The sequence below is a fragment of the Phascolarctos cinereus genome, unplaced genomic scaffold, assembly GCF_003287225.1.
Source record: "Phascolarctos cinereus isolate Bilbo 61053 unplaced genomic scaffold, phaCin_HiC Scaffold_1;HRSCAF=81, whole genome shotgun sequence".
NCBI classification, from domain to species: Eukaryota; Metazoa; Chordata; class Mammalia; order Diprotodontia; family Phascolarctidae; genus Phascolarctos; species Phascolarctos cinereus.
Window position 1 is genome coordinate 152,005,866 of NW_027555514.1, and position 17,194 is coordinate 152,023,059.

The 17,194-nt window shown below is 34.2% G+C and overlaps 1 protein-coding gene across 7 annotated transcripts in view; it reads right to left on the minus strand.

Moving 5' to 3' along the window:
* Nucleotides 1–17,194, minus strand: part of CACNA2D1 (calcium voltage-gated channel auxiliary subunit alpha2delta 1) — a 665,577-nt gene that overhangs the window by 169,785 nt on the left and 478,598 nt on the right. The window lies entirely within an intron of this gene.

The window sequence follows — 17,194 nt, forward strand, 5'->3', positions numbered from 1 at the left end:
AGAGATGACAATTAAAATAGATGAATTTAACATGAGCTAAGTAAGATATGTCTTATTTTGTTCAGTGCCACTAATCTCTTGAAAGGAAAATTTTAATAAAAAAAAGAGAATCCACTAATCCAATTAAGAGTCTAGACAATAAGAATCCACTTTAAGAACTGAAGAGTGTTCATAAATATTAAAATGACAGACCTTTTTCAGTGGATTTGACTAATGGAATCTAATCTAATCTCAATGTAAATGAAAGATTAATAAGGTATAGGGGGATAGAGAAGCCACATCTAATCTATCTAATCACATCGCAGGCAACAGAAACCCAACTTAGACTGTGGATGGTGAGAACAGAATGCACCAGAGTATGTGAGAAAACTAATGAGGAGATAAGCCTTATTCCTACAGTTAATTTAGTATACATATTAAAAGCCCCTTGTCCTTGTCTATTCCCCAGCACCTGTAAAACTGAATTTTCTGGCCCTATTCCCTATTCCTTTAGCTTCCTATAGAGTTACCACCTGGATAAAGCCTGTAACACAGCTGTCCCCATACTGACATCTGCTGACCATGGAATCCGCAAGGGGTGAAACCAAAGAAAACCACTTCAGGAAATCCCCTACAAGATGAAAATTTCGAACCAATGTCATAGTTTGTCTCTGTCAATGGAAGGATTTAAAGGTGTCCATAGTGGATTATTGGAGGTTTGGGAGATTTTTGAAACATAGCTGCTAGAAAATTCATATGTAGAACAGAAGACCGGATAACAGCTCCAAGTCATTTATCCTCCAGCACTTTAACTTTTAGTGTGCCTAAAATTGATGATCTTCTTTATTCTGGCTCTCTAATCATCTTGAACACTATGATTTAGAACCCCATGGTTCCATGAAAATGACAAAGCAGTGAAAAGACCATTTGGCTATGACAGTTCTAACATTGTGTCTACTCCTGAATCACTGTCTTGATATCAGGCAAATAACAACCCCTCTGAGTTTCAAATATTTTCTTATAATATGAGGATTATGAGATCATTACAATAACTTCTAATAAGCCTATCATAATATATAATAACAATAACCCTTACTATAAAGAGTTATTGCTAGGATAAATTGAGATAACATGTGAAAATGATTTTTAAATAACATTGAAGAAATTTAGGGTATTTTATTTTTAGCCTCTTCAGTTAACTGAAAAGATTTTGATACTAAGGCACAAGTCTCTTTTGTATTTCATACATAATATACTCTCACATTTGAGATTATAAATGACTGTCTATAGATTTAGAACCTTAAAAAGTCTTATTTCAGCCTGGAAATAGTTAAAATACTTCATATAATAATTGGTCTTCTTTCCTGAAGGGAATGCATCTCTTACTTGCATAGAAATGAAAAACACCACTTATTTTCCCAACTAAAGCCAATTTCTTCACTGGAGCATATCCATATAGCCCTCACACTGAAATATAACCTTCAACAGAAGTAAATTTGATTATGCTATAATATTTGCAAATACAACCCCTAACTTTATACTAATCACCTGTAGTCAAAAATATCATTTCCTATATTTTACAGTGCACTTTCCACAGAACAGAACAAGACCTTCAATCTATGCTTGCATTACATGGTGGGAAAAAAAATTCCTTAAGGAGAAAGGGGACAAGTATTTATTATGTGCCTACTGTGTGCCAGCCACTGTGCTAAGCACTTGACAAATATTGTTTCATTTGAGCATCACAACAACTCTGTGGGGTAGGTAACATTATAGGAAGTGATAAAATGCTAAGAAGCTGAATCAGTGCTACAATTGGAAATGATAAACTCTGATATATTTCATTCTAAACAGTAGCTCATTAGACAATTTAAATGGAATAAAAGGGGAAATAATGCATAATACAAACATCCAAATATCTCAGTATGATTATGTATACCACAATGAAATTTAGTTAGTAATCATTTTCTTCATAAATAAGCAACATAGGGAAAACAAGAAAGTGAGTAATAACTTCTATCCTGCTGCGAGCAGAGGCAGCAACCTTATCTCCTCTAGTGCTTATCCTAATCAATCTGCTCTACTCAGTAGTCCCCAAAACATGCCTTATGTTTGCCTGCCTCCATACTTTGATTACCAGATTTCTCTAACCCGGAATATTCTTTTTATTAATATCCAAATGGTCCTACCTTTTCTCCAAATAATTCATCCAGATCCACTTCATCTATGATGTCTGTTGTCATTAACTCAGGCTGATGTGAGTTTTTCCATTTGCTGAAATCATATTCGTTCATTTAACAAGTATTTGTCATTTTAAGTGTCTTGTTAAATAAATCCCTAGGGAACTGAAGGTCCACACCACTCATTTAACCATATATGGTATGGTACAGTATGTTACAGTATGGTATGGTAGGGTAACATAGGATATAGTATGGTATTCTTATCCTGCACTTGTCTTCTATAGTGGTTAAATTGATTTGGAACTGCTGGACAGAGATAAGTCATGGAGGAAGTATCTGGGTCTTTTTGTTGAAATGCAGTCTACATGGAATAATGAATATCAAAAGACATACAACACTGATCTTAATTCATTTCCTGCTTCAAACTGAGCCTTCAGGAAAAAAAAAGCAAATGGCGGATATAGGTTATCTGCTGAATATTTGAGCCCACTTTACATAGAAAGGGAAGCTAGGTATATAGTAAATACCTAGACTATTTATGTTAATTAATAGTATTAACAATAGTTGTTCAACATATTTTTTTAATTCAATTGGATTATAATCACCTTGACAACAGAGATGATGCCAGACATTGCTGTATATCTCACAGAACCTAGCGCTCTGATTTGCATGAGTAGGAGCTCAGCATATACACACACAGAGACAGATACTTAATTATAAGCCATTGTCACTCATTTCCATTAAAGACTCAGAAAATTGGAAGAAATTTTGATAGACAGGTGTGGTGAAGTGGAAAAAGGAATGGATTTGGCTCTAGTATACCTGGGTTCAAATCCTAACTCTACTTCTTATTAGCTGTGTGAAACTTAATTTATTTCACTTCTCTAGGCCTTTAATTTCCTCATCTGTAAAATGAATAGATTGAATCTGGTGATCTCGAACATCACTTTACATGCTAAATCCTATGATTACCTAATCTTTACTGACTTGCTTCCTTTAGGCAAGTAAATGTATCAGTTATCCAACACAAATTATCCGGGTTTTTTTTGGCGATATTTAGGATAATGATCTTTAAGGATGAAGATTTGGCATCCTCCTTCAGACAGCCAATTCCTGGGTTAAGTACCTTTTATTCACAAAGTTTTTCCTTCTGTGCAATCAAAGTATCTTCTGATTTAATCTCATTCCTTCTTCTTTTGGGACTATGGCATTTTGATGGAAGAATGGTTTTTGAGGTGAGGCAGCAATGACTTTGCAGTTCCCCTAAAAATGCTATTTCACTTTTTTATGAGGATTTCAGAAATTAAACAATCACTTTAGAATTAAAATAAAACTTACTTCACAGGTCTTTGATACACAGATACCTTGAATATATACATTCCTTGAAATCTTGGGGGAGAAGTCCAACTAAGAGATGGAGATTTAATCAGATGTGAAAAATCTATCTTTGCCTTAGTTTTGAGAACTCATTAATGCATGCTGAGATTGGAGGCCAGATATACATCTGGCTTGGTGAATTAACAATGAAGGATCAAAACACATTGAAACCAACTAATCAGATTCAATGGAAGGAGGGGGATAACAAGTCTCCTGGGGACCTGAGTGATACTGTCGATGAGCTGTATACACTGACGGGTACTTAAGGGTGTGCATCAACTAGTTTTTAAATAGAGAACTGCCTGGTGGTTTTAAGAAGCACAGATCAGATGTGTTCTACTGTCATACATATTAATCTGTTTAAATCAAGAGCAGTTGCCTCTTGCCCTAAGCACCTTATAATCTTTGGAGGGAAGGAAGTAAATAAAATTTCTAACAAGAACAGTAGACTTCAATGAAAAAAAAAGTTTTAAGCTAATAACATTTGTCTCATTAGTCAAAGTTAGGTTACTTAGATCATTTTCTAAACACATTTCTCGAAAGGTCTGTCTTATTGTGACACTGAACATAGTGTTTTATATCTTTGAAACAGATATAAATGCCTATTTTAACTAATTTCATTAGAATAATTATAACAGTATTTCAATAAAAGTATTTCAAAATTAATACGTTCCTTGAACTATAAATGAAGCTAATTTGCAGATGAATCAATCCCTCTATATACATGTGCATCTCTGCTAGAGAAGGAAGGGACCTTACATGTGTGTCTTCAAGCCTAATTCCCTCATTTTACAACTGAGAAAAACAAAGCTCAGAAAAGTGAAGAGATTTCTCTATGATCATTCACCTAGTAAAGGTCCGAGGTAAGATTGAATCCCAGGAGTTCTGTCTGTCAAGGCCCTAGTAATCTGCTTGCTTTGATAATGTAAAAGCAGTAAATTTACAAATGTCGACAGCTCTCCTTTCGATTGTCTCCAAAATCAATTTACATAGGACCCCAGCAACCCCATTTGAAGCCAAAACAAGCAAATATCAACAAACTTCCTTCTTCCTTTATAGGAGATATTCTTAACCTGGGGTCCATGAACTCTGTCTCTGTGTCTCTGTATGTGTGTTTGTGTGTGTATATCAGTTTCATTTCACTGCACTTGGCCCCCTTTCTAATCTTTCGTATTTTATTGTATGTTTTTAAAAACGTCATTTTGAGAAGGGGTCCATACACTCCCCCCAGACACTGTGTGTTCACAACACACACACAAAATATTAAAAGCCTCAGCTGTACAGCCTGGTTCCTTCCAGCAAAAAGAATTGTAATCACCCAGCTTCTATTGGGAGGGGGAAATTAAGCAAGCATCTAATCTACATACATATATATGCATATATCAATGTATTCGTTTCAATTATACTTTAGCATGTACAAGGTAAAACCACTGGCAATGAGAAAGCAAGGACTCTATCAAATTCAGGCAATACAAAGGTACACATTTGTGAAATGAAAGACCTTCACAAATTTGGAGAATTCATTAAAAATCAAGAGATACACAATTCTTAATAAATACCTCAACACAATGTTATGTTTCTTTCACACCCTACTAAGTCATCATTATATTTATTCTAAATGGTAATCCTCCCACCAACTCACATGAATTTCAAGTAGTTAGCTTCACCACAACAGGAAAATAAGGGAAGCCCTTTCAATTAAAAAAAAAAAAAAAAATTTTATGATATCTGAAAGCTGTAATTCAGCAGCTACAAGAATAAATATTTCATTTCTGATTTTTTAATCTGATAGAACATATGTGTATGGATAATGAAACCAACAGTAATATATTATCTTTTAATGAATTACTTACCTTTCACTTTTATTCAAATAGCTACTGGCTGAGTTAATATATCCAGGCAAGAAAAAACAGGGACTTATCCATGCTTGACAATCCTTAACCCTAATATCAGCTCTATTTGTGAATTAGATAATAAGTAATATTCTTCCCTTCACTTTCACAGAAAATGACAAAAAATATGTTACACTTACAAGGCCCTAAAAAGAACTGGACTCAATCACTATGAGGTTTCACAGAAGCCATAATATTTATTACATGAAGGTAGGCTTATTACAAAATTCCTTCATATTCCTGCTGTACTCTTTAAATCTTTATTACCTTGGCTCCCCTTTTCAAGTTTACCAGCATGTTTGAGATTCTGATATGATTGCAAATAATTATACTAAAATCTCACAACATATTGCATGACGTAACACCACCTTCAAGAAAAATTTGCCATGGTTTAATTACTTATGAAACATCTCATATTTTTTTCTAAAAAAAGTATCTTTTAACATACTCAATTTATAAATTTTATATTCAAATATCTAGAATTTATTAGTTTTTCAAATTGTAAGTTTGAATTTGAAAATGAGTCATATATAGCTTTTGATTTGATTACCTTTATTTAAAAAAGTTTCTCCTTTTGATATGTCAATCAATTTTCCTTTGAAATGATTTTTGCTCTCCTTCCTAAAACATATTTCCTTTCATATTAATCTCATTTGATTTTTTTTAATCACACATTTTCTTGTCAGATTCTATTGCATATCATATTGATGGAAGCAAGGGTCTTAGACATAACTTGTCAGTTACCTCCTTCTATTGTACCTATATTTTTTTCAAGTAAAGTTCTTTTACTTTTTTCTAATTCTGTTCAGTCTCTCAATATTGACTGAGGTGAAATATCAGCCTTACCCTTCATTAAGCTTTCCATCAATAGCTCATTTGTCTTTCTATTGCCAAGTTCTATAAGAATTTTGTGGTTACATTTGTTAGTCTAGATTTGGTAATCTTTCCAATTTTTTTTTAGTTAAAGTCCAAGTTGGTTATTCATGTTTTACATTGTTCTGGTACTTAACATTAAAACATGCTTTAGTTATGCTATTTTGCTTAATTAGTTCTTTTAAGTAGATATGTACTACCTTGATGCAGAACAGGACAGTTTTAAATCATGAGAAAACTGAAATCATATCCTGCCCCCAGGAAAGTACATCTATTCCCATTATATGTATGACCACACATACTAAAAATGCTTTTCATATACCATGTTATTGTTATACCCTCACTAGTTTGCTACCAAAAGTTCTCATGGGATTGCTTACTTGTGAAGCCATAAAAGCTATTTATTTTTTAAAGAAAGAAATACATTTCCCAGAATTCTATCCAAAATAGTACTTATTATACTGTGATTGGATCAAATTTATTGCTTTTGTTTAACATCCCAGTTCATTTTCCTGTGAATGTGCCTGTCCTTTTACACAGTTTGGAGACAATTCCCATCACAGAAAACCAATTTCTGTCTAATTCGTCACTTCTTGGGAAAACTCATATTGCTCTGAATCCAAAGTTCACAAATCTAATCTGCTAGATGAAAACCCATGTTATTACTACTGCCTAGTAAATATTTCATAGGTATTATTAATTTTTAGGGAGCTTAAAGAGGTTTTCATTAAAAGGAAGCTTTTATGAGACTCCCAACCATCTTACCTGAGGTAAATCTCCAAACTAAGGTACCACTCTATGAACTATGGCACCACTCTGTAGGCCCAGTGTGACTTTGGAAAAATAATATAGATCTCAAAAGCATGGAATTCGCATATTTAAAACTTTTTATGCAGGATCACTTATTGACAGCTACTGTACTTTCTGCTTAGCATGTTTTTTTTCTGAAGTATTTGAAGTCTCATTGATTGTTAAACTGTTCCCTAGACAAGTAGGTCATATACATATGTAAAGTTAATTCCATAATAAAACCACATTAAGTGTTTATTTCAAACTTACAAAGTTCTATTAGTAACTCAAGTTATATTCCTCACATCATTATTTTGAAAAAGTAAAAAAAAATCTAAAAAGCTTAGGAATCATAATGAGGATAATAAGATTAATATGAAACTGAATAAGAATATGTCAATACTATAAAACATAACAGTTTCATTTGAAAATGTAATAAGGCTTTCTACTTCACTCTTGATCACAAGTTCAATAACATACCTCAAAAATTTTGTACACTTGGAATTTTTGATGTAGTATATATTATGTTAAGTAAAATAAAGAATTGAAACAATTATTTGTATGATGAAACTTCAATTATCTTAATATTTGAAGCAAACATGTCTGGTTTTGTTTTGGCCTAGCTCGTGTTCCCTAAATACATGAATTCTCTACTCAAGAAATTACCTTAAAACCACAAAGGTTTGAAGTTGGCTGAATAATATGAACTTAAAAGCAATTAAAACCCTGGGTAAAAAAAATAAAAAACAATTTATCTTCCTGTTGAATACTCACAGCTTCTGTCAGAGAATATCTGCAGCCTATATACACAAAATCAAACAGGCCCACTGGAGAGATGTGGACTCCAATTATTCAGAAGAAACTTAGCATTTAATTCAATTCTATTCTATGTTCAAGGAGTAGGTGCGAAACAATGGTAATTATTCATGCATACTTTCTGTGCAATGAAAAGTGGACTAAATAAATGGATAATCCTTTGAGGAATTTTTCTACTCAGTTACACACAAAAGTGAGAGTTTAAAAAGACTCTAAACTACATGGAATGCTTTGGGAGGAAAAAAGAAAGAAACCTAAATATCCCCAACTCCTCACAACTACATGCAAATTTAATAAGGTAAATTGGGGAATGCTTCTTACTTTCATATGTTTGGCTCAATTCTCTACATAGTTAAGAAATGAGACCTGAAAGACAATATTCTAAAACCTTTCTTCAATGTGATAAATGTATCCCTAAACCAATATCAATCCCACTTCCACATGATGAAACAGAAAATCAATGAGTCACACAGACAGAAGAGACTAAATCACAACTGGTCAAAAGTAGAACAGTGGAGCAGCAGGTACCGCAGCTTAGAAAACAAGATATAAATAAGATGCAAAATATCAGAATTAGGATCCATATGATTTAGAATAAAATTAGCATGTGATAATCTGCTTGGTGACTCAATGAATTCTTAATTTAACTTGGTATCACCCACTCCTGAAACTTTTAATTCATTCAGTTTACTTCAACAAATATTTATTAGAAATAAAGCATTACACTATTGTCCAAGGAAGAGCTAAAGGCATGGTCTTGTAGAACTTATAATCTAGTATGGGGATATATCACATGCACAGATAAATTTAAAATAAAATAACACAAGAAGTTTGTCATTTAAAGAAAAAGGAATCGTGCATCAACTAGGGTAAAACAAAAGGTATGCACTTTTCTGTTCCTAATAATAGGAGCAGCTAGGTGGTGCAGTAGATAGAGCTCAGAGACAGGAGTTAGGAAGACTAAATTCAAATTTGACCTCAGATACTTAGAAGCTATGTGACCCTGGGCAAGTCACTTACCCTAATTGTCCCAGTTCCTCATCTGTAAAATGAGCTGGAGAAGGAAATAGCAAACCATCCCAGTGTCTCTGCCCTAAATGGGCAGTATCAAACCCCAAATGGAGCCACATGGAGTCGGATACGACTGAAAAAGATTAAACAACAACTAATGATAGGGGAGTCCTTCATATGTTTAAAGGCAGAAAGGACATACTTTGTAAAGAGGTGGAATTGAAAAGTGCTAGTAACCTCCATATTGCTAAATCCAGCGACTTTTAAAATTCTATCCTCATTGTCCTTCACCTCCCTGCAACATTTGGTAATACTCACTTAAAAAGGGATCTGAGTGGATTTAGTGGATTTTTAGCTCAATATAAAATACTGGAATATGACACACAAAAGAGCTAATGTGATCTTAGATTTTTATTAAGACAGGCATACTATCCAGGTACAATGGAGGTGACGGTCCCACTGTACTCTGTCCTTATTGAATCAGATCTAGAGTATTATGCTCACTTATGGACATCCTATTTGAGGAAGTACAGAAGAATCAAAGAAAATTCTTCTTATATTTTATTCTCTACCACAAACTCTTTGATCCACCAACACTGATCTCCTTGCTGTTTCACCAATAATACACTCCATCTCTTGGCCTTAGGAATTTTCTTTGGATGTCCCTCATGCCTCAAATGCTTTTCCTCCTCACCTCTATCTGGCTTCTATAGTTGAGTCGTTTCGGTCATGTGCAACTCATTGTGACTCCATTTTGGGGTTTTCTTGGCAAAGATATTGGAGTGGTTTGCCATTTTATTCTCCAGCTCCTTTTACAGATGAGGAACTTGAGGCAAACAGGGTTAAGCCACTTGCCTAGCGTCACACAGCTAGTAACTGCCTGAGGCTGGATTTGAATTTAGGGAGATAAGTCTTACTGATTCCAAGCCCAGTGCTATATACCACTGGGGCACCTTGCTGCTCACCTGGCTTGCTTTAAGTCCCAACTAATATCTTACCTTTTCCAGGAAGCCTTTTCCAATTCCTTTTAATACTATTGCCCTCTCTCTGTTAATTATTTCTTATTTAGAGTTTATACATATTTGTCTATTTTCTTCCTCATTCAATTGTAAGCTCTAGGAGGGCTAAGGCAGTTTTTTTCATCTTTTTGTATCATCAATGTTTAGCACAGTGCTTGACACCACAGTAGACACTTACTGACTGACAGGATGGTATGAGGACTGGAGACTATCAATATATAAAGATGCTTTGAAAGAACTGTTAATGGTTAGCCAGAAGAAGAAAAGACTTTGGGGGCAGAAGGGTGAGGGAGAAGAGAAGTGCTTCATTCTTCAAGATTTTCTGAAATATGTATATCTTTATTCTCTACCATTTTATTATGGCTTCCAGGTGTTACTAGGTGGTATAGTGGATAAGAGTGCTGGGCCTCAAGGAAGACCTGAGTTCAAATCCAGCCTCAGACACTTATTAACTGTGTGACCCTAGACAAGTCATTTAACCTCTGTTTGCCTTAGTTTCCTCAACTGTGAAATGAGAATAATAACAGCACCTAATATGCAAGGTTGTTTCCAGGTTAAAATGAGATAAGATATGTTAAGTGCTTAGCTCAGTGCTTGACACAGAGTAGGTGCTATATGAATGCTAATTTCCTTCCTTTTTTCAGTCTCAGTTTCCTTATCTGCAAAATGGAGTTATTAATAATACTTACCAAAAGGAGTGTTTATGAGCATCAAATGAAATAACATCTATAATTCTTTACAAACCATCAAATCACTACATAAAACTTCCTGCATCCTGATTGCTGGCTAAGAGTATGATGGTGCACACTAATTCAGTGGGTTAGGAAGCACTGCCAGGAACTGCCCAGTAAATTGTGATTAAGGTCATAAGGTATTTTCCCATTGCCTTAAGTGCCACAGAATATAAGTTGAAGAGAGAAAAACATTCCTTTTTAATTTTTTTTCCAAATAATACCCCATCATTTTTTTTTCCCATCTAGTATACTTCTAGCTCATGGAAACCTGGAGTATGTGAAAAAGAGTTGATTGACTAACCTATCAAGTATGGTATGGCAAAAGGTTTTACTCCAGGGATTTGCATATTAGCTTATTTACTAGAGATTTCATTTAAGGTTTTGAATACACCAAAAATCATGGGGCACAGACACTTGATTCTGAATGTTCTATGCAAGAAAACAATTAATGGAATTATTAAACAGATGACATATATACATATATATATATATATAATGTGTGTGTATACATATATAATACATATATATTATATATAAAACTTATTTTAAAATATACTTCTTTGCAGTTTCTCCTTCCATTTCACTAGCATGCTTTTTTTTTTTTTTTGGCTAGGCAATAGGGTTAATGTGACTTGGCCAGGGTCACATAGCTAGTAAGTGTTATGTGTCTGAGGCCGCATTTGAACTCAGGTCCTCCTGAATCCAGGGCCGGTGTTCTATCTACTGCACCACCTAGCTGCCCTCTGACATTTTCAAAGAGGCCACAACTTCAGGTTCATTTTCCCCTCTTTTATGTTGTTCAGTATTTCTCCACTTTTTTTTAGTCATACTCTTTGGTCACTGAATTACATACTACATTGACCTTAGTGCACATCAGTTTTAAGATTCTTTTAAATTATCAATGGGCAAAAAAACCAAAGAATACTGTAAAGTTTTATGCTCACAAATGTAAAATATAATAACTGAGAAGACATTCTCTTTCTTAAATTTCAGATAATAATCAAATATTAGTGTCAGCCTCAAGTTTTTTACATTGCCTTTGAATCTCTATTTTCTTCTTCACGAACTAGGTATAACTTACCAGTTATACCTAGATTAGTATAACTGCTTTGTTTTGATTCAACAAAGCATTTACAAGCAAAACATTCCTCCTTTGATAGAGAAATCACATTTCTTGCAGCCAGGATTGTAAACAATCTCAGCATACTAAGCTTCATCATTACAGCTGTTCCTAATCTTTCACTTTGCCAAGACTTTGTCAGATTTTCTTGCTACTCTGTACAGTGCTTTCTCCAGGAAAAAAAAAAGTTGTATATTTTTAAAATTAAGAAAGATAAATCAAGATAAAGAAATATCTCTGCTGTGTTAATGCTTCACATATTAAGTTCTTCCCATAGTTTTAAGTAATTTTAAAATGTAATTTTGTGTACGGTGTTATGAGGACAGACTAGGCTAGTGGATCACTTCTCTATGGAGTTCTGAGCTGCAGTAGGTACAAAGCCATTCAGGTATCCTAAGTCGTGCAGTGATATGGTGAAACCCTATTAGCAGAGGCTCTTCAGACTCCATGAGAAGGGGCAAGTGATGCAAGTCATAAAAAGAGAGCAGTTGAAACCTTCAATGCTGATCAGTATTCAGATGGAGCCCATGAGTCACCGATATTTCCAGCCTTTGTGTGGTAGGGAGACCCCATCTCAAAAACAAACAAACAAAAAAAACAATAAAATCAATTTTATGTGACTAATAAAATTACTACTACCTTTCTCTAAAAATGAAGTTTTCCAGTACTCTTTTAAATCTTAGTTGAAATGTTTTAGAGGTGTTTTTTGTTTGTTTATTTGCTTTTGGGGAAAAAAAGAGAGAGGTCTCACTCAGTTGCACCTGTTTGGTTCTTCATCTCTGATGTCACAGGCAGGGAAATGGAAAGGATTGGCTAGTGAAGCCTCTGTTGTACTGTGGAGCATTTCCAAAATGGAAGATTCTAGCATAAATATTTGCAGATATTGAAGATTCCAGAAAAGAGGCAGGGTAGGGGGCACCAAAAAGGTTTATTGGACTACCATATGGTTTTACCAATTCTTTAAATGATTTTTTTAAATTTCAGGATATCATTATGCATTAATAAATCAAACTGAGTTTCACAAGTATAATGTAAACTGGCATACCTTGAGCTAGAGTAAATAAACATTGTCTGCACTGTCCTAAGTCCTGGAGATACGAAAAATGGCAAAAGACATGCCCTGTTCTCAAGGAGTTTACACTGTAATTTCATGCCATGAACCTGAAACTCAATCATCTTTAGCAGCTGTGATTAAGAGATGAGGGTTTATACTTAAATGAACAAATAGCTTCTGAAAGTGGAATATAAAGAGAAAAAACAACTGATGGATTGGTAGTCTTTCTACTTCTGTGGACATTTTTATTTTAGCTACAATGTATTTTGTTTTTAAATTTCATTAAGGCAGATCTTTATATCAGTTTTAATTGAGGGTATGACTTCAAAACTATGGCCTATTCTTTTTTCTAAATGTAAATTATCATATCTATTCATTTTCATTTTATGTGTGTATATCTATAAATTATTTTTTCTTCTTTAATAGAATTTTCTTTTCTTTTTAACATTGTCTAAAATTCCTTCTATCCCCCTTGCCAATGTCCCACACCCAAGGTTCCATTCCCCTCCCCAACCGCATACCTCTGCAATGAGTGAAGGAAGGTACCTTTTTAAATCTCTTTGTGGCCAACACTGTTTTTGTAATTTTTTAACATTCATTTTAGATTGTTTTGAGGTTGCTTTTATTTACATTTCCATTTTTATACTTACTGTGTATGTTGGTTTTTTTTTGGTTCTGCTTACTTCACTTTGCATTATTTCATGCAAGTCTTTTCCATGCTTCTCTTTACTCATTATACTTGTCATTTCCACTCAAATACCACAGATTGCTTAGCCTTTCTTTAAAAGGCATCTCCTTTGTTTTAAATATTCCTATTTGTTAAAGTAATTATACAGATTTTCTTTATGTGAACATTTCCTTATAAGCAAAAACTTTAGGTGGATCTTCCCATCTCCCCATACTTCATCTTCCAAACCATGTTTCCCATCATTCCATCCTAATATATTTATTTTCTTTATTTGTACATCTGGTCTTATTATATGCCTCCAAAGGTTCAGTAGCTACTTTTTTCCCCTGAAATTCAAACTTCTCATTCTAATATTCAATGTCCAACTGTACATGGTCATAATCTTATATTCATTACTACTCTCTTTTGGATAATTTATATTCCAGCTTAGCAAACCCCCTTGACCTTCTTATGTATTTCATATTTCCACCTTTGTACCTTTGATTAAATTGTTGTTTAGAATTCTCTCTCCCCAACCTCCTTTCAGTCTCCTTTTTCTTCACATATTAAATTCCTACCAATTTGCTAGACACATTCCAAGCCGCCCCAAAGCCAGATATACTTTTCTAATCCTGCCTGCCACAAGGTAACAAACTTTTCCTCTTTGTCCCTTGCAGGACACTTTCTTATTCACTCATAAAATTCATGTGTAGGAATGAGTTATTTATGTCTGTTCTATATACCATTAACTAGAGTGTAAGCTCTCTGAGGGCAGGGACTATGCCTTATCTCAATTTTGAATTTCCTCTGCAATCTAGCATTATGCTCTTTAAATAGTAAATGCTTAATAAATGTAGTTTAAATTGAAATATAAGATCAATTAATAGCTATACTATTCATGTGTAATTATAGGAACAGACACTGTACCTATTGTTTCACTAGTCCTGATGACTCCCAATGAAGGAACTCCCTCCAATAATACAGAGCTCCTCTGTATCTAATTATCTTAGAGATTTGCTTAGGGTAGGGAAGGGTTAAGTAATTTTGCACAGGTTCACCCAGCCAGCATGTGTCAGAGGAAGGATTTGAACCATGGTCATTCTGGCTCAGATGCTACCCTGCCTCTTATAATAATATCTGGCATTTATATGACACTTCAAGATTTAGTAAGTACTTCATGTAGCTTATCTCATTTAGTCTTGTGTATCTGTGACGTAAGACAGCTTGTTGGATCAGTGGATAGAGTGCTGGGCTTGAAGTCAGGAAAACTCATCTTCCTGAGTTCAAAACCTGCCTCAGACACTTACTAGCTGTGTGACCACAGGCAAGTCACTTAACCCTATTCACCTCAGTTTCCTCATCTGTAAAATGAGTTGGAGAAGGAAATGCCAAACCACTCCAGTATCTCTGCCAAAAAAAAAAAAAAACAAACAACAACCCAAAATGGGGTCACAGAGAGTTGGCATGACTGAAAAACAACTTAACAACAACAACCTGTGATGATGTACAATAGTGTTGTTTATGTCATCCTAGAGAGCAGGGAATTGATACTTAAAGACATGATGTGATTTGTCCAAGTTTGCCCAGCAAGTGTTAGGGGTAGGATTTGAACGCATGTCTTACTAGCTTAACTTTGGAGGGCTATGTGAGAGGCAATATGGACAGAGAGCTAACCTTGAGACTAGGGAGACCTAGGTTTAAATCTTCCTTCTGACACATGGTTACTACGATCTTAAGCATGTGCTTCCAGTGTTCCTGGCAACTCTCTAAGACTCTAAATTGCAAAAAAAAAAAGTGCCAATCTGCATTTATAGTAGGAGTTTCCCCTTCTGAGAGTTTCTTATCACTAGTGATATTACAGGACCAGATCCTGTCCCTATTTCTAGTGGCTTCAACTTCAACATTCTTATCCCTAGCCAGTGTTGTCTCTCTGACTTTACAATAAAGTACAGGATTGATTCATTCATTTATTTATTTATCCATTCATTTGTTTATTCATTCATTCATTCATTCATTTATTGCTTTAAGCTGTCAATTTTGGATTGCCTGTTAGTGAATTTTGTCTTGTCACACAAGCAACATTTGCTCTTTTGTTAATATGATTATTGAGTACATGTTAGTTGAACTGTCAATTACTAACCACGGTAATTATGGAAGGTAAAAAAGTAGTTTCACATAAAGTGCTGTTGGCAACAGATTATAGGCTTAATATGATGAATTAGTAAAATTTAATTAATATTATTTCAGTCTACTAGATGTATTTTAGTTCATTTTTTAAAAATTTCCTGTCTAGTGATGTGCAACAACGTACATGCTAATAAATGCCATATTTTAAAGCAAATCTATCATCCATCCATGTAACAGAAGGAATTGTTGATTTCTTCCCACTTTACCTTGTCATGTTTTGATGATTTTAATTAGGGAGAATAGCTGTATAATAAAGGTCTTCAGATTTTGATGACAGTTAAATATTTGTCACTTTATTATAGAGAGAGTGCTGTTTTCAGAGACAGAACATTTTACTAACAAAATTGAATTACATACAGATATAAAATGATTCACTGGGAGGAGAAAGAGGGGAAGGAGGAGGAGGGGAGGAAAAGACGGAGGGGAAGGGGAAGGAAGACAATGATGACAATGACTTGGGTTCAAAGCCAGGCTCTGCCACTTATTAATAGATTGGCCTTGGACAAGTTATTTACCCTCCCTTGGTCTTATTTCTTCCACTGTTCAACTATTCTTTATTCTATGATGGCTTCTGACTCCTTGGCCTACTTCCCATTTCCAAGAATTTTAACCCTATTTTAATTACACTTACTTCCTTCTATAACCTGGAATATATAGTTAGTGCTTTCTGCAACCACAGAAATGAATCCACATTTCTCTTTCCACCAAAGTCTCATGCCACAGTAACTTTGCCACTGATTGTCTCCATTCTCATTTCTGGGCTGTTAGATTTTGCTAGAGAGAAAAAAATATTCATTATTCTCAACTCCCAAACTCCATCCCAGGCAACCTTACTTTTAGCAAATGATCTAGCCTTATACTTCATTCAGGTCATCATAAGTGAACTCTATAACTTCCCTTTCTCCACATAAAAAATAAAAAAATCTCTTGATATCCACATCCATCTCTCACCCTTCCCTCCTATGTCAGAATATAACCTCATCATCAGAATCTCCCCTTTGCCTTTTCCAAAGATAATACATGTAGCATTCCACCCTCTCTCACTTACTTCTACTGCTCATTTCTTCAATTGTTCATCACCATTCCTCAACTGCCCACTTCCTTTCTACTTGTAAATATGTTTAGATTTTACCAATCTTAAAATGCTATATTTTCTCGATTATATTTTCTCTTCAAGATATCTTACCATAAATGCATCCTTTTCAGATCATAATACAATAAAAATTATATTCAATAATAGATAAGGGAAAGAGAGATTGAAAATTAATTGGAAATTAGATAATCTAATCCTAAAAAATAAGTGGGTCAAAGAATAAATCACAGAAACAATCAATAATTTCATTAAAGAAAATGACAAAAATGAGACAACATACCAAAATTATAGAATATAGCCAAAGTGGTACTTAGAGGAAAATTTATATTTCTAACTGCTTACTTCAAAAAAATAGAGAAAAAGTAGATAAATGAATTGGCCATGCAACAAAAAACTAGAAAAA